We start from the raw sequence: 24,241 nt of genomic DNA on the forward strand, positions 1-24,241 counted from the left end.
GTGGAAAAGCTATTGAAGGCAGGGTTTGTGGAGACCACAGAATGGGTGAGCCCAGTAGTAGTCAGCCCAAAGAAGGATGGAAAGTGGAGGATTTGTGTAGATTTTAAGCCCTTTAATGTAGCCACTAAGAAGAACCCATATCCTCTTCCATTCATCGATCAAATATTGGATTCAGTGGGGCAGGTTATGAGAGGTACAGTGTGTGTGATGGTTTTTCAGGCTATTTTCAATTGAAGATTGCTCTTAAAGACCACACAAAGACAACTTTTATTACGCCATGGGGCTGCTATTGCTACACAGTATTGCCATTTGGGTTGTCAAATGGACCTTCCTTCTATCAAGAGAGATTAAATTGGGTATTGGAACCATTCATTAGTAGTTGTGTTAAAGCTTTTATGGACGACTTCTGTGTCTACAGCAGTAGGGTTGAGCACCATGAGAAGCTACAGATGGTATTGGCTCGATATGATGAATGTGGAGGACAACTAAATCCCAAGAAATGTCATCTAGCACAGTCAAGGGTGAAGTTATTGGGCCATATGGTGTCAGAAAATGGCATTGAGGTTATCCAGATAAGGTTAAGTCTATTATTCTTCTTCCATCACCTACGAGTATGAAGCAATTGGCAACCTTTATACAAAAAGTGAAGTACATGGCACGGTTTATTCCATTGTCTTCTCAACTTCTTTATCCATTACAACAAGTGGCAAAGCATGATCCATTGCAATGGGATGACAAGTGCGAAGAAGTGTTTCAAGAGGTGAAAGAGGTGTTAGGGGGATATCAACCATGCAAGCTCCTGATTGGGAGAAAGTGTTTTATGTAAATCCATTAGTAAGGGATGATGCCATTGGAACCATGCTATTGCAAAAGGGGAAGGACAGCCATTATATGAGGCCAGTGTATTGTGCAAGCCGAGTGAAGTTGTTAGTAGAGAGAAAATTCTTGGAAGTAGAGCTAGTGATGGCTAGTGTAGTATTTGCTTGTCGACAATTTCGTCATTACTTGCTACCGCGACCTTTTTTTTTCTTGATGAGTTATGCCTTTTTTGCCACAGTTAATTAATGGCACTAACATGTCAAATGTGGTGAAGAAATGGGTAATTGACCTGCAAGAGTTTGACTTCTCTTTTCTAGTGGAAGATAGTACAAGGGCTACCCTAGCTGATTTGTTGACTTACAAGGAGAATCCCCTTCTTGTTAAGGAAGAGGTGGTGAGAAAGGTAGTTGAAGAAGTGCCATGGATCAGCAATGCACATGTGTTGTTCTTTGATGGCTCATACAGAAAGAGCCATGATGCGGCTTCAGGGGGTATAGCACTTTATGATCCAGAGGGGAAGCTAGTATGCAAGAGAGGGTTCAAATTGGATGCACATAGTAATAATGAGGCTGAATATGCTGCGTTGGAAGCCAGAGTACACATTTGTTTGAAGCATGGGATTAGAAGGTTGAGCATAAGAGGTGATGCCTTGTTAGTTGTGAAGCAAGTACTGGGTGTGTGGAAGAGCAAGAACACCTCATTGAAGGAAAAGTGTTTTAGAATTAAAGGCCTGTTAAAAAAGTTTGAGGCATGAAGCATTAGACACATTGAACGTGCTCTAAATGGAGAGGCAGATGAAGCAGCTCAAAGCATGATTGGGGAACTATTTTGTGTTGACCAAGAACACCTCATTGAAGGAAATGTGTTTTAGAATTAAAGGCCTGTTAAAAAATTTTGAGGCATGGAGCATTAGACACATTGAACGTGCTCTAAATGGAGAGGCACATGAAGCAGCTCAAAGCATGATTGGGAAACTATTTGTGTTGAGGACCAATTTACCTCTTTATCATGGCCAGGAAAGTTTGGCTCAAGAAGAGGAGTTTTTGCAACAGGAATCATTCCGAAGGACATTGAGAAGTCTAAGAAGTATGGCTTTGTGCGTAGAGCATCCAGGTACAAATTGATTGGTAATGTCTTATACATGAAAGGGGCCGATCTCGTGTTGAGACGTGTACCTTGATGAGAGGAGCTTTACAGAGTGTTGGAAGAGAATCATGAAGGTGCATGTGGCGGGCATTTTGTTCTAAAGATCACCTTGCATAAGATCTTACAAGAGGGGTATGTATGGCCTAATTTGCACAAGGATGTTCACCATTGGTGTAGGTCTTGCAATAGGTGTCAAGCATTTGGGAAGAGAGTGTTGAAGCTAGAGCTACGAAAAACCATTATGGCGTTTGATGTGTTTGAAAAGTGGGGGATTGATGCAATAGGCCCGTTACCTATCACAAGTAGGGGCAAAAGCTTTATTTTGACTGTAGTGGACTATCTCTCTAGATGGGCAGAGGCTATAGCAATAAAACAAGTCACTGCAAAGGATGTGGCAAAATTTGTGTATGATGAAATATGTTGCAAGTTTGGGGTGCCACTAGAGCTACTTTCGGATAAGGGGCCAGGTTTTAGAGCTAAACTATTGGACTTTTTATGCGCGAAGATGAAGATTAGGCACCAACATACCACTCCTTATTACCCACAGTGTAATGGCTTAAATGAAATATTTAATGGTGAGTTGGTACAAATTCTTTCGAAAGTGACAGAGCACCAAGGAAAGAATTGGGATTTGGAATTGCCTAGTGCATTATGGGCTTACCGTACTTCAGTGAAGACAGGTACAGGGTTTACTCCATTTCATCTGGTATATGAAAAGGAAGCACTATTGCCTGTGTAAGTAGAGTTTCCTACAGTAAAGATGCTAGAGAAGTTGCTTGGGCTGCCTAGTGATGCATTCAAAGAGAGGCTGTTACAATTACAAGAGGTTCAGCTGGATAGGATGAGTGCATTAGAACATTATGGGCAGATGCAAGATAAGGCTTTGGCAAAGATAAATGAAAAGGTCAAAAGTAAGGGTATCAAGAAACATGACTTGGTTTTGCGCTACAACAGTAAGCTGGACAACACCTTCCAAAAGAAGTTTCAAGTTAAGTGGGAGGGCCCTTTCAAGGTAGTGGAGTGTTTCCCGAATGGTACATATCAGTTGGCTAACCTAGATGGGATTCTACATAAGTCAAGGGTAAATAGATTGCGTCTTAAATTGTATCATGCCAGGTTAATGATCCTCGAGGAAGATGAGTTGTCTGTGGATCAAGTAGTGTTGGTGAAGGATGAGGAGACTTGTGATGCTGCGAGTCTCATATCGCTTTCTGTTGCTGCTACTGCTGATCATGAATGATCTAGCTGGCTAGGAGATGGGCAAACTATGTCAAGAGTTTTTTGGAGCAAGGGCTTGCGCATATGTACATACACATGCATGGTGCATCAAATAAGGAATTGCCCAGTTTCCAAAGCCAGGTGGTTACGTGGGGTCCACATGTGTACACATAGGACAGCATGTACATAGTGCATCGATTTTCACCGTCACCAGTACCAGTGTGTTTTTTCTATAATAATGAGGAATTGGTAGCACTTAAAACTTCTTGAGGAATATATGTGCGGGCCAACGACATGAGATAAGCAGGTACGTCAGATGGCATCTAGTGGCGTTAGGAGGTCGAATGGCGTCAACATTTGCACGTGGATGAGTAGGGACACAACGTGGGTGCTTTCTTGTGATAATTATGCAGAAAGGTCATCATGAGGACCATATTTTGGGGCCACTTCATGTGGTGGCGGGATGCATTATTGAAAAAAGCTGAGTGCCAGGTGTGCGGATGATGCAAAAAGGTGACAACTATGCACTGCGAGACCACTTTTTGGCCTATTCGGGGTCAGCTTGAGGTCAACTAAAAGGCCAAGGGTTCCCAAGTCATAAAGCTAAGTGTGGGAACTGAAAAAATAGAGAGAAGACCAGAAAAAACGTGGAGAGAAGAGGAGGAACAGTCGCAACTGTGTTTTTGCTGTTTTTGGAGCCTATTTTGGCCATAAACTGCTCATCCGAGGTCGGATTTGAGCACTTTGACATTGTAGACTAGGGTTTTGGGCCGTTCCGAACGCGATGGCGCTGTCCATTTTGCCAAATTCCTCATTTTTTCTACTATTTTGGCTGTGTACGTTTCTCCTGTGAGAGCAAAGCTTCTACTCCAAATTGTAATTGTATCTGGTATATTTTACCCGTATTGTGTGAGCTATTTGCCCCATTTGTGCTGGCCCAAGCTTAGTTGTATCTAAAAATCAAAAATTCTCCTCTTTTGAGCTGAATTTTTTGGGTGTGTGTGTGTGTGTGTGTGTCTCTGTGTGGAGTGGATAAATGGGTAGTCTCTCTCCTCTCACTCCATCAGTGTGTTCCCTGTCTCGGCTAGATGATTTGTATAAGCCGAGTGGTACCCCATAGTGTGTGTGTGTATATCATCCCAAGAGTGTGTGTCGGGTCATTATAGAGGCGTTTTGTGTGTTTCCATCTCTCTCACAATGCTTATAGTCATCTTGGTCAAAAGGATAGGCTTGTGCAATGGGAGAGACACTCTCTACTATGTATGGATCAGTCGTGGTCAAGAGACATATCAGCCATTCTAACTCCTCGAAATTCCTCTCACATGCTAGCATACCTACCAAATCCCGTTCACAGGCAAGCACCAAAAAGACCATGTGAAACACTTGTGAAAAGTAACGAGGGTACCTCTCACCCAAGGCAAGAGTGGATGACTCTATCATACTAGCCATATATGTACACACAGATATATGATGGTTAGAGTGCAAATAATACAAGGGTCGTGTTCTTGTGCATAATGTGTTTTTATGATTTTGTGTTATGTATAGAACTTGTAAGTTTCCACATTATTGTTTGGTGGCTCTTGCTCTTTTACTTTTTTTATCTTGTTTTTGTGAGTATAAGGCTTTATATATACATTCCCTAGGATTGGAGATTGAGAGGTCAGGAAGGAAGGTTGAGAGGGAAGCAAGTGAATGATGGATGTCAGCAAACACTCCCCCCTTCCTTGGATAGATCATACTTTTTGGAAAGATGTCGTCACCTTTTGAAACCAATTGTTCCAAGTTGTTATGGGTGAAGGCTTTAACCAATAGTTTTTGACCGCCTTATGTGTTTAATCTAGTTGCAAGGGTGGTACGGTACTCTCCCATGATTTTATTTGCAATGTTGTTATAGGTGGTGAACTTACAACGGGAGGTACAAACTCTTCCTTGTTTGTATGGATATGTACAATGGTGGGTGAAGGTTGTGTCAAAGCTTCTATTTTTGTATAGGAACTACATGAAGAGCAAGAAGCTTCTTTTGACTTCCCTGTTCTTGAGGTAGGTGGAACAAATTGTTCTTTCTTCGGTACCCAAACTAGCTCTGGAGCGGGTGTGTAGCATCCTATGATTTTTTTCTTTCCGCAATCGTCAATTCATTTTGGAGCTACAGGATTGGGCTCACATGGGTCAGGTGACAAGTAAGAACACAAACTACCTTTTGGCACCCATATTTGATCATTTCCTTGATATTAGCCTTGGGCTTCCAATAGTCCTTTAGGAATCCACCGCCACGTTTCCTTACATTTTTTGGAGTGAGTGGGACGTTTCTTACAAGGCTTCTGTTTTTTAGTACTAGCTATGGTCCCTAAAGAATCTTGAGGGACCCACTTGTATGTTTTCTTCGTTATATTAGGATGAGTCTTGTCAGAAGCTATATGCATTGCTTCTAGCATATTTAAGGGTACGAGTGATGGCATTTCATCCTCCTCAAGTGTTACCCAGGTCGTCCCCTTGTTTCCCCAAGTGTCTATGGTTGCTGCTAGGTAGACCCAATACACATTGTCCAACTCAGTTATCCCAGGTAGTACATCCATATACGGAGAATCTTCCCCAGCATCAGTGTCCGCTTTACACGTGTAACAATACTACAATGGGACTGAGTGAACTGTAGTGTCAGATCTATGATCAATTATAAACCTGTTTCCTAGAGGATGTGCTCGACCAAGATCCACTCGAATGACAGAATCTTGGAACTGCAAGTAGACATGGTTTTTAGACCAGTCATGCACCATTTTTGCTTCCCTCATGAAAGGATGTCCTAAGATCCTTCATTGTTATGGATTTCTCCGATGCCATAGTGTGCTTGGAGAAATCCATAACAATGAAGGTAACTCTTATTTTATGTCCAAAGACCTTGATCTTGAGATCTTCTAGCATCCCAATAGGTTTAACAATAGACCCATTCACTACTATGGTTGTGGTTGCAAGGTGAGGTCTTCCCATAGTTTCCCATCAATTTTTAGTCACAATGCTAACCCCATCGCACCATCAAGAATTCCCTTCACAGTTAATCCCTTATTAGTGATTGGTATGGTCGCATTGGATTGATCACCCTCAAAGTATTATCCCAACTTGTTAACAGGTATTTCTATAACAAGGTTCTCATCTAGTTTGGGTTGTGGATCTAAGTGTTCCTCCTCTATTGGCATCTCCCCAGCTCGATCCATCTGTGCAAATTGTGGTAGCCCAAACTTTAGTTCTCCATTGAGGAAGGCTCGAAGAGCTGAGACTAGCTCAGGGTCTTTATATAGTTTGGACATGATGGTGGTTCTAACTTCTAAAGACATGAAATACCTCAATTTGGCAATGTTTAACATCACCTTTTGGACTTCAGTCCCTTGACGTGGGGAAGATGGGATCTCCATTTCTTCTATAGAATCAGGTAGTCCCTCTGTAAACATTCTTTCCATCAAGAAGTGAGTACGCCCACTTTCCCATGACTTTAAGTCACTTTCTTCTTGGATGACACTAGGTATGGCGTCTATGGACTTGGTGAGGTTGTTGTTGTGTACGGAACACGGTGTCTGTAATCTGGATCTGCCTAGGTACTGGTTCTAGATCCCTTTGGGTATCGTCTACCAAACTCCTTAATTGCTTGACTCGCTTGATCTCCTCTGTAGGGTTTGGATAAGTTCATGACTTCTTCTTGGATCTTGGCCATTGTGGCTCATGAAGATCTTCCTTGTTGGTTTCTATCTTAGTGGTCGTTTTGGTCTCCATGGTTTCACCTGAATTAGAATCCTCTTCAGCGTTGTTCATATGGACTAGGTCGTCACCAGTCCCTATGTTGGTCTTTGAACTAGGGTCTGACTTCGCTGCTTTTTGCAATCTCTTCCTTTGTGTTTTCTTCTTTTTTTTGGATTGGGCAATTGATGCAGTGTCTCTTAATATAATTTTTTTTTTAGAGCATCGATCGTGAGAGTACGTTTACTGGTACCACAAGTGTACTTTGTGATGGCTCCTCGATAACCTCAATCAAGTTTAAAGGTGTGATCTTCGGTGCATTTGGATTATTTGGACATTGGGCAATCAAATGATCTATGCCACATCGATAACACATGAGTATCGGCATTGTAGACGTGCTTGCTTGATTGGTTTGCATTAGTGTGGCATTCTTTTGTAGCCTAATAGGACACTCGGTCACACGATGTGGACCTCCACACTCATAGCATTGAAGAGGTGGTCTCTTAGCAGTGTAATTGATATTTTGTCCTCTTGAAACAAGAGCAGCTACTTGATAGACAGGTTTGACTTGTCCCCAATAGTCCTACATGTAGTATTGTGGACTTTCTTCAAGCGTATCCATCCCATAGATAATATTATGTTCTATATCTTCCTCACATCCTTTCAAACAAGCAATGGATGACTCACAATCCACTTGATTCACACAAGTGATTCTTGGATGTGGTGGTTGTGATCCTAGCACTGGAGGTGGTAAGGGTGTTGTTTGAACAATATTTTGGGCCCAAGGGACCATCTGTTGTGACGTTTGTTCAAGAGGTGGGGCCGGCATCAATGCAGGCACTCGAGGTGTGTCTGTCCATGCTAAGGTTGGTCTATTGGCCATCGCGCACTTAAATACTATGAAATCCTTAGCTTGATGAACATACCTCCCACAGGCATTGCAGTTCCCATTGAATTTTACTCTAAAAGTAGGGCATTCACTGGTACTATGCGGTCCATAGCATACTAAGCACCATTGTTGCTTCCTTCTTGGATACATATGATTGTTTTGCGGAGCACGATTGTCTCTAAGACTCTCTTGAATGGCCTTGGTGAGATCTTCTAAAGTCATCTCAGATATCTTTGGTCCCTTAGCAATAGGCTTTAGGGTCATTGGTTGATGTCCCAATGCTTGTGAGTTAATAGATTTAGGCTCAACAGACACTCTTTCTCCTTGAATCATTAAATTATCCTCCAATTGGATTGCATCGGTGGTGCTTGCTTCCCAAGTGGTGATACCTCTCATGACTAGGCCATTGTAGATATCCTCATGTCGTAATCCCCTAATGAATCGATCAAGGAATTGGTTATTATTGAAGCATTCATTTGGATTACAACGAGAATTCAAATGCTTCAAGCGACTGATAAAGTCTCTCGCCGACTCTCCTTCCTCTCGTTGGGCTTTCTGGAGCTGAGAGGCTACACCCCAAAGCACTCCCTCTTGTATATATTCTTTCAAGAATAGTCTCCTAAGAGTAGCGTAAATCGTTTTTTCTTCCGTCCTTAGGGTTCTATACCAATCCCCTGCCTTCCCACTTAAGGTTAGGCTTAAAGCATTACTCTTATGCAGGTAATTGTGTTCTCCTAGAGAATTGCATATTTGTTTAAACACTTCGATATGCTTTCTCACATCCCCATCTCCACTAAATTTTTGTGTGATCTTGGCTATTTGTACTGCTTTACTTCTACGTTCTCTATCGGGCGTGTTACGCATATTTTCAGCAATAGATCAACCGGTAGCTTGAGCAAACGTTGCCAAGTCACCTAAGTGAGCAGAAACCGTGGGTGGAGGTTCTCTAGAGATTACATGTGGAATAGGTATTGGCATTGGGATCGGTGCATAGGAAGCCCTTAGGTTCCACGTTTGGTACGGTGTTGTGCCATGTGGCGGTCCAAAGTTCATATGTGTGGCCCTAGGGATAGCAGCCATCGGATGTGACATGCTAATGCTAGGCGGTATGGTCCCATGGAGATAAGAGCTTGGGTGTTGTGGTTGTGGAGCATAGGTAGTGGAAACAATGAGAGGGGTAGGGGCTACATGAGTGCGATGACCCATAGGTGCATACGATTGTTACACACTTGTAGGTACTGTTGTTGCAGGCATTGAGCTACCATGTAGTGGTGCTTTACTAACAAATGAGGTCCATGGCGTGTTTCTTGGCATGCCCATCATTGGGTAGGCATGGTAGTCATGGTGTCATCAAGAGAAAGATGAGTTAGACTTGGGAAAGTAAAGCTATCACTTGTAGGTTCAGATTGCACTAAGACCCCTGGCGAAACAACATATGGGGGATCCATCGGACTTACCGAGAGAGTCTCCATTTGCAATAAGTTTGGTTGTTTAGCCTTCCCTGTATCCAAGAACCTCATGAGACCCGTTGAAAGCATGTGGATCCCTTTGTTCTGTCTCTTTAGCTCAATGACTCAATGGATGACCTCACAAACTCTTTGTTGTTGATCCTCCACACTAGTAGCACCCATTGTGGATTGTAGGACATCTAACCAACCCACATGATAGGTGTGATCTGTGTATAGGTTGGTTAGAGTTTCCGTTTGTAGTTCGTCCTCCCAGTTCTCATTAAAGAACGCTCCATCTAGGATTGAGGTGCTAGGGGTGTCCTTTAAACTAGATGCAATGTGGATCTCTATGGGTTGACCCTTAGTGGTCGCTAATTCAGGAGCACTCGATTGCTCTCCTATCAAAGATATTGACATAGGGACTTTCTCTTTTAACTCTCTTCGTTGCTCCGCCTTGCATAAGCTCTCAATTTCCTTTTCCCTAGCCGCAATGATATATCGCTCAACCTCTTGCACTTCGGCAAGGCTTCTACCATCAGGCAATATAACCTCGAAGGAAATAACTCTGAAGAGTCAGGGGGTATAGTGAATGGAGTATTCACGTGCACACTCTCTAAGAGCATAGGGTCGACGTTGGTCATGAATGGAAAATTTAGTTCCTTGCGCCCCTCATTTACATCGTTAGCTCCGTGTTTGGAGTGAGTGGCTCTACTAAAGGTTTCCTTCAAGCGGCTAAGCACTCTCGGCCCAGACCGTGGACCCCTAGAATGCATGTCTTGGCTTGAGCTATCGGGATTAGGCATTGGGAAACCCTCCATGACGTCGTAGTCAGAGGAAGAGTCACTAGTCGCTATGTTTGGGTATTGGTTTGTACTACCTTGGGTCCCCGCTGAGGGCCTGAAACCTAAGGTAGGTGGATATTGAGAACTCGCGTAAGTCAAAATTCTCTCTAGTTGCTCGGTCTCTAGCACACGACCAGAACACAGATGCATGTGTCTTTGGCACCCTACAAGCATCCGTGAATAACCTCGAAGGTTAACCACTTACTTTTTTAGGCGTCCGTGTCACTCGTTTTTTTAAGTTTTTTAATGATCGATTTTTGGATTAGAGCGTGTGATAGCTTGAAATGAGCAAATTGCTCAGGGGGTCGTGGTGTGCTTCACAGCATAGCGTTTGGTTACCCAAGCTTCGTTGGTCCTCAAAAAGGTCGATATTTACCTACGCGTGAGGCTAAAATACGTAATTTTAAAGGGAGACTGAGGCCTAAGCCTGAGCGTGGGCTTGGGCTTGGGTCTGGGAGATATTCCCAATCTCGGTGTGCTACTTACAACTAATACAGCGGCGGATGTTACACACTACTACAGTAACTCATTAGCTAATAGATCTACTTACTGTACTTTACACAAAACTAACATTATGGATCTACTACCTTAATCCTAACACCTTATCATAGATAAAACACGAAACACGGTACCTTTCAACCCCTTATTAACAAAAACAGTACATAGCAGCAAAACAAACTCCTTCTGAACATACACACCTTCCTTCTCTACCTTTCCTACATATCAAAATGCATCACAAAGTAGCATAGAGTGCTACTCGAGCTTAATGCACGGAATTCCCCAGCAACAGCACCAAAAATGTGTGCGTCTGTTGCACGTGTCAATGCAAGGGACTTGCCTATACACTGTGTGCGAGCCACAAATGGCTCCAAGCACACAACTAGACTAATCTAGCAAGCTCAAGAGAGCAAGGGTGTGTCACTTACCACCCTACGCTCGCCTTCGTAGAGGATTCCTTGCCGCAAAGAAGAAGGAGTCGTCGCTGCACCGCGCTCAACCACTTTATCGTCGTCGTGCCATCATTGCAATGCTAAATCTCTCTCTCTCTCTCTCTCTCTCTCTCTCTCTCTCTCTCTCTCTCACACACACACACACACACACACACACAAAAAACGCAGCCGTTTTTTGACCTAGTAGACAGCAGTCCACTCTTTTGATCATAACTTCTTCATCCGAACTCCGATTTGGGTGATCTATAGCCTCAATCGAAGAGCACGAAGTCCTCTACGCATTGATGTAAAGACAAAAATTTTCAGAGTTATGGAAGGCGTTTCTGTAGCAGCAAGTCCGAAGTGAACAGGTTCAACAAAATTGATTCTCAACTCCTATTTTACATACAATGTCTTGCGGCACTCGCAAGGGTTCTTTTTCTTCAACAAGGTCCACAACCATTGTGGAAAATGATCCAAAATATCCTAAGTGTGGAGATAGCAACACAACCACCCAACCAACGACATCGGAAACCATGATCATGGCGTACTTGGTATCATTGCAAGAGACCGTAAACAAACAAGGCGAAGACTTACGAGCACTTGCAATGGAGAATGGCACACTAAGGGTACTTGTGGTTGAGAATGAGAATCTCAAGAGGACACTTGAGATGCAAACAACACGTTTGATGCAACTTGAAGAGGAAGTCAAGGAATGTAAACGCTCTCTTGTGGACTTGAATGCTTTGAAGGAGCGGATGAGCAAAGTAGAGCATGACCATGTATTGAAAGAGGAGAAATTTGACACTATGAGCTGTTAAAGAATATGATGTTAAAGAATATGTCCATTGTGCTATGGGCGGTTGGACACTGACTACACTATGTTGTAAATATACTTTGGATAATAGTTCAAAAAGAGAAAGAAGAGAAGAGCAACTCGTTGAATGGCTGCTGCAGGGTAACGATTGTGTGTGTGTGTCTCGATGTGTGTTGGTGTGTGTGTAGTCTTCTTTCCTACCTTCTCCATCACCTGCGCACTCTACGAAGTGGTATCAGAGCTCAGTTTGAGGAGCTATAGTCAATACACAGGTTTCCGCAGCTCTGGAAAACAGCAAAAAAGAGAGGTTTTTTTGTCATAACTCCCTCACCCGAACTCGGAATACAGTGATCCAAGAGTCTATCTTTATGTTTTTGGGCGTTTCGGACGCATTGGCATGCTCAGATTTGCCAACATTTTCAATTTTCTACAGTAAACAGCCAGTTCACACAAGCATAGAAGATGTCAAGTTTTGCACTCGGCAGTAGATTTACAGGTTACAGGTGAAGAATTCAACATTTACACAGGTTTTGGAGAGCGACATAGAGCTTTTGCATCATGATATTGTGTTATGGAAGATTATGTTTGGTTGCTGTGGGTCCGTTATGGACAGCCGCCTATGTAAGAAAGGTTGTGGGAAGAAGTTGAGGCGGTTATATTGTCAGATTGAGTACTTTGTGGTTATGTATGGATATGCGGTCAATGTATTTTGAAAAACTGCAGCCTTTGTGAGGGTCGAGTGAGGTTTTTTGAAGCCTTGCCTTGGGAGCTTTGGTACCTTGGCAAGGTGGATTAGGTACTGGAGCGAACCCCCGACTGGCCCCGCGAAAGACCTCATATGTCGTTTACGACTATGGGAAGAAGATGGATGTATGGATATGTGGTACAGGACAGCGTATGGATTGCATTTGCATACAGGTCCATGTGTACATTGTTTTAGAGTATTTATGCATAGTACTGAGTGAATCTGTGGCAAAGTGAGTCATTGGATTTTCCCTTGGCAGTGAGAGATTTTCTGTCAGTGTTTATGAGCACTTTGGTTAAGATTTTCACTTGAGATTTGTCCAAATACAAACGAAACTCTGCCAAAAAAATTTCAAAATCCTTTGGAAGAAATTGAGAGAGTGAAGATGGCAGAAAGTTCAACTCAAGTCACACAGATTGTTGGAGAGAAGCTGACCAGAGAGAACTACAGCATATGGTCTTACAGGATGGAGAACTTTATCATGGGCAAAGGTTTATGGGATTATGTTACAGGTGAACAAGAGTGTCCCGAGGTTGGTTTGGAACCAAATAGAGAGAATGTTGAAGCACATAAAACATGGCAAGCAGGAGTAGAAGCTTACAAGAAGTGGATCGAGAATTCAAGGAAAGTGATGCATTGGATTTCACTATGCATTAGTGACTTCTTTATACCACATGTGAAGAAGGATCAATCTCCAAAGGAAGCATGGGACATACTAGCAAGAATGAACAGCTCCAATACAGAACCACGAAAAGTTCACTTGAAGCAAAGGTTACATTGTGTATGGCAAGGAAATAGATCCATATCAGATTATGTGACAGAGATAAAGCAAATACAGGAAGATCTTGCGAGCATTAATGTTGAAGTTCCAGATGATGACTTAGTTTCAGTGACATTGAATGGTTTGGGACCGGAATACAAGTCATTGGATACATCTATATCTGTTCGAGGACATATGCCTGATTTTGAAGAGTTAGTAAACCTTTGTTTGCAAGAAGAGGTGAAGTTAGGCAAGTTAGGTCCTTCTACATCAAATAACAATTCCAGAGATCAGGTTTTTTACTCTAGAGGTCGTGAAAACAATAGAGGTGGAAGAGGAAACTATGGTCGTGGAAACAATGTTGGAAGAGGTCAATGGCAAAACGAACAAAGTCAAAGTTACAATGATTATAGCCAAAGAGGCAGGGGGAGAGCCCGAACTCGTGGACATGGAGGTGGACGATTTGTACATCCTCAAAGAGATGGATATTGTAACAGATGTGGCATTTATGGTCACTTTGAAAGAGAATGTTACACAAGGCTAAATCAAAATCGTGATCGTGGTGGAAGAGGCCGAGGTTATGGCAGACATGGAGGAAACTTTGCTGGATACAATCCTCATGATCAAAATATATATGACAATAGGTCGAGTGGACATTTATTTCCTATGGAGCATGTTGTTGGAAGCATGGTGGAACCACATCATACAGATGATTGGTATTTAGATAGTGGTGCCACAAATCATATGACATATCATGGTGAATGGTTTGATAGAAAAGAGAAGTTAGAAGAGGATGAGTTTGTCGCTACAGGTGATGATACTATGCATCGGATTACACATGTTGGTTCAGTTCCATTGCTAAAAAAACACGGGACATACAACACATTGGGAGATGTTCTATATGTGCTTTCAATCACAAAGAATTTAGCATCAGTTGGACAGATGACAGATCAAGGGTTGCAAGTCCGTTTTAATAGTTATGGCTGCTTCATAGAGGAGTTTCACGAAGGCAGACCAGGCAAGATATTGGCACGTGGAAGAAAGAAAGGTCGCCTGTTCTCATTGGAAGCTGGAGATCCATGTTTACACAGTGGTATGTATGCAAACAAATCAGCCACTCAAGATGATTGGGCAGAGTTATGGCATAAGAGGATTGGTCATGTCAATTTTAGAAGATTAAAGCATATGCAATCAAATCAAATTGTACGTGGATTACCAAAGTTTGGCAGATTGAATTTTGATCATGTTTGTGAAGCTTGTCAATTTGGAAAGCAATCTCGTTTACCATTGCCAAAGAGGGGGAGAATTAGCCAGAGTCCTTTGGAAATTGTTCATTCAGATATTTGGGGACCTTGTGATCATGCTACCCCGAATGGTTGTCGATATTTTATCACATTTACGGATGATTACAGCAGAATGACATGGGTTTACTTTCTAAAGGCAAAGTCAGAGGCGTTTGAAGTATTTTTGGAGTTCAAAGTTATGGTTGAGAAAGAGAATGGTTGTCAAATTAAATGCCTACGTACAGATGGAGGGGGAGAGTACATGTCACACAGTTTTGATGATTACTTACGTGAACAAGGCATAAGAAGACAGATTACTTGCAGATACACACCACAACAAAATGGAGTTGCTGAGAGAAAGAATAGAGTCATACTAGAGATTGCAAGAGCCATGATGAATGAGATGAATATGCCATTAACATATTGGGCTGAAGCAGTTCATACAGCAGTACACATTATGAATCGAACACCAACAGTTGCCATTCATGAAATTTCACCTTATGAGAGACTTTATGGGATCAAGCCAACAGTTTCCTACATGAAACTTTTTGGATGTGTTTGCTATGTTCATGTGCCAAATGAAGCAAGAAAGAAGATGGAGCCAAAGGCAGTGAAGTGTATATTCTTGGGCTACCCAGTTGAAAAGAAAGGTTACAAGTGCTATGATCCTACGACAAGATAATTTTATGTCAATAGAGATATCAGATTTTGTGAGCATGAACCATGGTATAAACCAAAGCTAGTGATGATATAAGATGAGTATGAAGAGCAAGATAATGTGCGTCATGTTGTTGATAAGCCAGGACCATCAACAAGAACTATTTCAGGACCACATATGGCAGAGGAGAGTACAGGAAGTGTCAACCCATGGAGCGGTCATTTGCGAGATAAGAAGCAAGACGAGAAAGGAAAGAAGAAAGTGGTTGAATAGAATTTTGGAGATGAAAGCCTCGATGAAGAGCATGGTTTACCACATTTGAGGACACCTGGCAGTAAGCATATTGAGAAATATGTACCCCCATATGCAAGAGTTGAAGAGAAGAGTGCACCACAGTTGAGAAGATCAGAGAGGGTGTGTTATCCAGTTGATAGATTGACATACAACGGTTACATGCGTACACATTATGCATACATGGTTTCACGTGTGCAACATAAAGAGCCTACATGTTTTCAAGAGGCAATTGGAAAATCAGAATGGGAGTCAGCTATGGATGATGAGATGGATGCTCTTGTGAAGAATGACACTTGGGATTTGGTTCGCTTGCCAAGTGGAAAGAAAGCAATTGGTTCAAAATGGGTATACAAAGTCAAGTGCAAGTCAGATGGTAGTGTGGAAAGATACAAAGCGAGGATTGTTGCTAAAGGTTATGCACAAACAAAAGGTCTTGATTATGATGAGACATTTAGTCCAGTTGCAAAGATGACAACAGTCAGATTGGTGATAGCAATGGCAAGTATGTTCAGTTGGAAGTTACGGCAAATGGATGTGGATAATGCATTCTTGAATGGTGACTTGGAAGAAGAATTTTATATGATACAGCCAGAGGGTTATCAACATCCAGAGTTTCCATATTATGTGTGTAAGTTGAAGAAAGCATTGTATGGTTTGAAGCAAGCATCTAGAGCTTGGTGTGAAAAGATAACCAGATTCTTGAAGAAGATTGGATTTAAACAATCTACTGCTGATCACTCATTATTTTTGAAGCATGTTGATGGAGAGATCATCGTTATTGTTATCTATGTTGATGACTTGATTCTCACTGGAAGTCATGCTAAGCAAATTTTGCATGTCAAGATATTTCTTGGGAATTGAAATTTTCAATACTTTATCAGGAATTTGGATGATACAAAGACAATACGCGTTGGATATGCTTGAGAAGTATGAAATGACAGCGTGCAAACCGGTTGATACACCTCTTGATCAAAATGTGAAGTTGTTTGATGATGGACATTACATTGAGGATGTCACTATGTATCGCAAGATGGTTGGAAGCCTTATTTACTTGACAATAACAAGGCCAGATTTGAGTTATGCAGTGGGTGTTGTGAGTCAATTCATGCAAAATCCATGTAAAAGTCATCTTGATGCAGTGAGACGGATTATGAGATATGTGAAAGCCACTGTCAGTTATGGAATGTTTTATGAAAAGAATGGGAAGCTTTGTCTTTATGGTTACACAGATGCAGATTGGCCAGGAGATTTTATGGATAGAAGATCTACAAGTGGTTATGCATTTTCCATTGGCAATGGTATGATAAGTTGGAGTAGCAAGAAGCAATCAACTATAGCATTATCAAGTACAGAAGCTGAATATCATGGAGCAGCTTTGGCAGCATGTGAAGAGTCATGGTTGAGAGTGCTTATGGTAGAATTTGGTTTTGACTATCTTGACAGTGTCATTATATATTGTGACAATATTAGCAGCATCATGTTGGCAAAGAATCCAGTCTACCATGCTCGCACTAAACACATTGAGGTACATTATCACTTCATTAGAGAAAAAGTTTTGGCAAATGAGATTGATTTGGTGTATGTGAAGACAAATTATCAAGTTGCGGATATATTCACAAAAGCTCTTGGAAAGGAGAAGTTTTCCTACTTTCGTGAAGCATTGGGAATCCATCATATGCAAGCTCACTCTGAGCTTGAGGGGGAGTGTTAAAGAATATGATGTTAAAGAATATGTCCATTGTGCTATGGGCGGCTGGACACTGACTACACTATGTTGTAAATATACTTTGGATAATAGTTCAAAAAGAGAAAGAAGAGAAGAGTAGCTCGTTGAATGGATGCGGCAGGGTAACGATTGTGTGTGTGTGTGTCTCGATGTGTGTTGGTGTGTGTGTAGTCTTCTTTCCTACCTTCTCCATCACCTGCGCACTCTACATGAGCCGGGATGTATGCGACATGAAAAATGTATGCACAAACAAGTCTTGGGCTGATGTATGTGGTAGCAATGTGGTTTCTAATTCCTCACTCATGCAAGCTATGGTTCAAACAAAGAATGTTGAGAATGTGGATGTGGAGGAGTTGAAGGAACGGGAGCGACGTTCCAAGAACATTGTTATTCATGGAATTCCCGAAGAGAAGTTAGAGACACCTCCTTCTCTTGCCATTGTTATTGAAGATTTCTTCAAAACCCACTTTGGCATGTCCGCAGTTATGGTCTATGGAGCACATAGAGTGGGGAAGCAAGGAGCTCCTCGCTCGGGAGAATGGCCAATTGTATGCACCATGCCGGATGAGACCAAGCGAAAGATTATCCTTGATAATAGTTGGATCTATTTGAGGGATACAAAATGTTTTGTATGTGAAGATCGCACTATTAAGCAACAAAATATGCGTCGCAAGGCATATGAGGAAAAGAATAATAAAAACAAGGAGATCTCTCATGAAGAAAATGTGCCCAAGGAGGAGGCAAGTCTCTCAAGCAAATAGGGATGCGTGACCTATGAGACCGAGTTACAACTGAAAATATGCTTTTGGAATTGTAATGGATATCCATGGAATGCGGGGGTTGGCATTGATGAACTAACAAGCAAAGCCGATGTTGTACTTCTTGTTGAAACTTAGGAGCATGATACACAAAGGATTAACGGCTTGGAGGATTACAATGTACATTCATTGATGTGGTCAAAGAATATCAAGCAACGAAGAGGACAAGGAGGGTTAGCATGTATGGTTAAGAAAGGATTGGAAGATTTTGTATCAATTGTGAAAGATGACAAGTACAAACGTTATGTATGGCTGAAAATTATGACACCAAAAAGAGCACCCATTTTTGTAGCCGGTTGCTACATTCCTCATCATGATTCTCCCTTTTATGCTTGCATGGATAGAGATCAACCATTTTCTGATTTGGAAGAGGACATTGCTTATTTCAAATGTGAAGGTGATGTTATTGTATTTGGGGATATGAATGCTCGCACAAAAACATTGCAACATGATACTCAACAATTTGATATGCCATACATTTCAAGGGAGTTGGAGGAAGTTCACTCGTATGATCGTACTTCAATGGATGAGAAAGAGCCGGATCACTATGGAAAGTTACTTTTACACATGTGTAATAGCACGGGTATGCTCATTGCCAATGGTGTATCTTTGTGGAGTGGAACCAATGGATTTACATGTAGGAGACATAATGAGGATAGTGTGATTGACTATATGCTACTCTCTGAAGCCATCATGTATCGCATAAAGAGTTTTATGTTTGGTCAATGGACCCCGGAATCCGACCATCGCACCTTATGTATTGACCTTTCATGTGGAGAAGCAACTAAGCATGATAATCTCAGCCAAAGGAAAGAGAAGTTATCACTATGTATGGATTTCAAACGGGCACCAATGTACATTGAAATGGTTAAGCAAAAATTTTGATGACAAAGCTTCAATGTGATGCACCATTGGAAACTAAATGGCAAGCTTTCAAGAAAGCTATTTGTTCTTGTGCGGAAGAATGCTTTGTCATAAAGCATCTCCATGGTATCAACAAAGATAGATCACGCAAAAGGTGGTTTGATAAAGAATGTCAAGATGCTCGAAAGTCCTTGATAAAGCTTGATGCAACTATGGACAAAGACAACTATCAAAGTCATTTGCATACATACAAGGCATTGATTCAAAAGAAGAGAAGAAGATGGGAAGTAAAGCAACAAGAATTTCAAGTCCAAGAAAAGGCACATGCATGTGGAAGATTTTGGAGAAACTTGAGAGGCAAGCGGGTTGAGAATTTTGGTAACTTGAGTCTAGTGGATATGTACACACATTGTAGGCAATTATATGAGCAAGAAAATACTGAAAAAATTCCATTTTATGGTTCACTCCCATGTATGCCATCTTTTTTTACTATTGAGGATGTATGCGGTGGGCTTGAAAAGTTGGCCACTCGCAAAGCGGGAGATCTTCAAGGTATCAAGCCGGAGATGATCAAATGGACGGGAGATTTTACCCATGAGTGGATGTGTGATATGTTCAACCTTGCACTTCAACATGGTATGCCTTATGATTGGAGTACTAATTGGGTTAAGCCTTTGCATAAAGGAGGGGATGTAAAGAATGTAAGCAACTACCGGACTATAATGATTGGGTCTCTTATGGCAAAGTTGTTTGGGTGCATAATGGAGATGAAATTGAGTGATTGAGCTGAAGAGAATGACAAGCGTGCAAAGGGACAAGCGGGTTTTCGTCGATGCCATAGCACCATTGATCATCTTGCCATTCTTCGTGTTCTCATGGAGGAAAGTCGGTTGAAAGGCAAGCGATTGTATTGTTGTTTTGTGGACTTTAAGAAAGCCTTTGATATGATTCCACGTAACAATTTGTGGAGAAGGATGGAAGAACTCCAAGTGCCAAGTGAGTTTATGCTTGCGGTTTCTCGAATCTATGAGAAGGTGATTTGTCATTGCGCATGGGAAGAGAAATTTCAGAAATTTTTGTAAGCACTATTGGGGTTAAACAAGGTTGTCCATTGTCACCAACTCTCTTTGGTCTATGCATCGATCAATTGGAACAAATGGTACTTGACTTTATGCAAGAAGAAGGCATTGAAGAGGTCACTATTTGCAATGCGGTAATCATGCTTTTGTTGTATGCGGATGACGTAGTGCTTCTAGCACACACTTTAGAAGATGCACAAAAGCTTATGGTTGTCCTTGAGAACTTTTGCTTGCATAGTGGGCTTATTGTAAATGAATCCAAAACAAAGGTTATGCTTGTGAAAACCAACCATAAGGAGAAGCCATGCATTGTGTACAACAACGAGACACTTGAAGTTGTTGAGAGCTTTAAGTACCTTGGCCTTGAGGTTCCATCCAATCACAAGTGGCATGAATGTGCTATGCGTCGTTTGGAAGCGGGAAAGAGAGCATATTATGCATTTGAGAACATGTGTAATGCGGGAAACATCAAGTGTTGGGTTCTCAAGAAGTATCTTTTTGATGCATTGGTGACACCGGTTCTTCTCTATGGAGTTGAAGTGTGGGGCGGGAGCATCTCAAAGTCTACTTGGAAAGAGTTTGAGAATGTCCAAAAGCGTTTTCTTACAAACTTTCTCCAAGTTAAGACACAAACACCATATATGCTCCTACTTCTTCAGTCGGGATCTCTTCCAATTGAGGTTATGGGCATGGAAAGGGTTGTGGAGTACATGATAAAGATGCGTCAAAACCCCTCACATCGACTTCCTACAATTGCATGGGAAGCAAGCAAAAAAGTTCAAAAGATGCATAAAAGCAAGATCTTGAGCACGGGATGGATGCAAGACATAAAGAAGTGGTTTGGGAGATGGGATGCATTACACTTGCTACATGATGCTTCAATTGACTCTCAAGTGAATGAAGCTTTTCTACAACGCCAATGTATTACGGCTTGGGAGAAATCCGGTGGGTCACGCTTCATACATTACACCACCTATATTGCCCCCAACTACAAAACCATGTTCTTCGCTGAGAGAGGAAACCGTACTCACACTTACATGCTTGAGCCTATTCCCTTGTCCGCGATACGCACTATCGTAGCAATTCGGCTTAGCTCCCATTTCCTTCGATGCGAGATAGGGCGTTGGGGCAATGGAGAAGAGTCAAATCGATTGTGCACATTATGCTCACTTCAAGTTCGAGAGTCTGAGTACCACACACTACTAGAGTGCTCAGCTTTTGATCACATCCGAACTTGCTTCTCTCACATTTTCAGCCATAACTTAGACCTACACACTTTCCTCTCCCAGCCAAAGTGTGGGCTCTCCATTGCGACTCTCATCACTACAATTTTGGAGCATCGAGAGTCACTCATCAGCCATACACATACTACATCACATGTAACTTTGGTCCCATAGGTCATATTTGACCTCCGAGGACGATAATAAAATCTATCTCTCTCTCTCTCTCTCTCTCTCTCTCTCTCTCTCTCTCTCTCTCTCTCTCTCTCTCTCTCTCTCTCTCTCTCTCTCGCTCTCGCATACACACACACATAAGGAGATGAAGAAGAAGAAGATGGAGATGGAGCAAGAGCACTCTTCAATTGCACAAATGAGAGAATGCATGATTTTTAGGTTTAGGTGACTTTTATATGAGCTCGCCCCATTGATACTTGGGCACCCATACTTAGCCAACTAACCCTTGAATGTTCATGTTAGAGTGCGCCTCTCATCGGCGATCACTCTTACCCTTTTCCTATTGGACCGAATCCGACCCATGACTACTAGAAGTGGACGCGAGTGGTTAACACTATGTTGCAGTGGATTGTCTATATTAAGTCCTTAAATTCTGAGTTTAAGCACATTGCAGGTAATTACAATACAATGGCAGATATGATATCAAGGGTAAGGTATGAAGATGAGTCACAGATGATTGATGAGAGAGATGATGTGGGACAAAGTTCTATTCTATCTCTCATATCAAAGGTAACAATATCTGCATGACTAATCCACTTGAATTGTTCTTGAAAGAGCTTTATTAAGGTGATTGGCTTCTTATTGGAATCTACTAGAGTACTCTAACAAAATAGGATGATTGGTCTAAAAAAGAATTCAGGAGGATACATAGGAAAGCATACGGGTACTTTTTGTGGGATGGTTACTTATGGAAGCATCCTAAACAAAAGGGTGTTACACCACAAAGGGTTATATGTAAAAATGAGAATAAAGTCAAGCACATGCAACAGTTTCATGAGAGTCTATGGGCTGGACACAGGGGTGTGTGGGCAACCTTCTCTAAGTTGAAAGAAAAATATTGGTGAAAAAGTATGTATAAAGATGTATCTTAATTTTTAGAGTCATGTGTAACTTGTCAAATGTATTCAAATGTCTGACATCCTGATGGATTGCACCCTACATATCCACTAGCCATGCACTATAAATGGGTTGTGGATCTAGTCACAATGCCTTCAGGACTCTTGCAGATGAGATACTAAGTTCTTGCACGAGAGGACCTAACTAACCAGGTTGAAGGGAGAGCATTAAGAGCTAAAACCACGGAAGTTGTGTGTAGATTTCTTCTTGATGAGATAATTTGTCATTATGGTTGTGTGGGAAAGATCACTGTAGATGGAGGTGACCTGGATACCGAGGAAGCAAGGGAGTTCTTTTCCAAATTAGGAATCAATATTTCTCATACTACAACTTACAACCCTGAAGGCAATGGAAAGAGTGAAAGAGGGCATCCTTCTATCATCAAAGCTTTGGCCAAGGCTTGCGAAGGAAGAGTTGGTGAGTGGCCAAAACGATTTCCATATGCTTTATGGGCTGATCGTAAAACACATAGCTTAGTAACTGACTGTATGCATGTAGAGGTGATGTATGGTCAAAAGCCAGTGATGCCTATTGAAGATACAATTCCCACATGGAATGTACTACCTTGGCAAGAGGGGCTTAGCAGGAAAGATCTCCTTGCATTGCGCATAAAGAAATTAGAGAGAAGACCTAGAGATATTGAGGCTGCAAAAGAACAACTCAAAAATGCAAGGTTAAAAAACAAGGACTACTTTGATAAGTGACATCAGCTCAGGAGTAAAGCAATTGACAAAGGTGACTAGGTATAGCTTGTCTAAACTAGATGGTACAAAATTAAAGAGTCTTTGCAGGAAAAAGGATCAAAGTCTTTAAGAGAAGAGGAAACAATGATCCTAAAGATATTGAGAAGGAGGAAGAGCAAAACACAAGTGAAGATTAAAGTGAAGATGAAGCGTTGGAAGCTATCAATGAAGATGAAATCATGGAAGATCTACAAGAGGACTGATCTTGCAAAGATCATATGTGTCACGTACCAGAGGATGTGCAAGTTTAGAGGGGGTGGATGTGGTGCTCTGACACGTACATAGTGAGAACAAATGTTACAAGATCTATCTTGCAACTTTTTAGATACATAAGTATATTTTCGATAATGTACATATGCATATCTAAGTATAATAATAAGCTTTCTATCTCATCCTATTATTTATCTCAAGGATAACATATTCTTACTTTACCGTTAGAAAGCACTATGGAAAAAAGCGTCAATAGCTCCGCTTCTTTAACTCTTGGGACAAAAAGCATTGGTTGTTTTTTTCTACTATCTCATTATCATTTTACACCCTAGCTAGATCCTATATCTAGGGTAACTTCTAATATATATATGTTCTATATATTTTTCTTATAATCTTTTTTAATAGCTACTAGGAAGGAATCAAATCCTAGTGGGATACTAGTTTGCATGATTTTAAAAGATACACCTATTTTAATGAATTATTGCAAGCATGATTACAAAACTTTGTCAAGGAGCAATGTCATGCTTTCATATTGCATGAAGTGTCCATTGGAATCAAATGAAAGTTTAGGCTAAGGGGACCACAAGAAGACTTTTGCTGTCAGAAATGTACCCTATTTTTATGATTTTTTTACACAAGGTTTCAATCCGAATGGAAAAAAGTATATAAAATGGAGATCGTAGCTTATGATTTGAATTTTTTGCTCCTATTTTTATTTCTTTATTTGGAGCCACGGTTGAGGAGTTATGATCAAAATGGTGGACCCCAGTCTGCCGACATCATGCAGGGACAACTCATTTCAAACCTTGTCAGTTCCTATTCACAATGGCTCTTCTCTTTCTTGTGTAACCCTTGGAGGTTCCCTTCACCTATAAA

Source organism: Adiantum capillus-veneris, chromosome 19 (genome assembly GCF_014529385.1).
Source record: "Adiantum capillus-veneris isolate H3 chromosome 19, ASM1452938v2, whole genome shotgun sequence".
Taxonomy (NCBI): Eukaryota; Viridiplantae; Streptophyta; class Polypodiopsida; order Polypodiales; family Pteridaceae; genus Adiantum; species Adiantum capillus-veneris.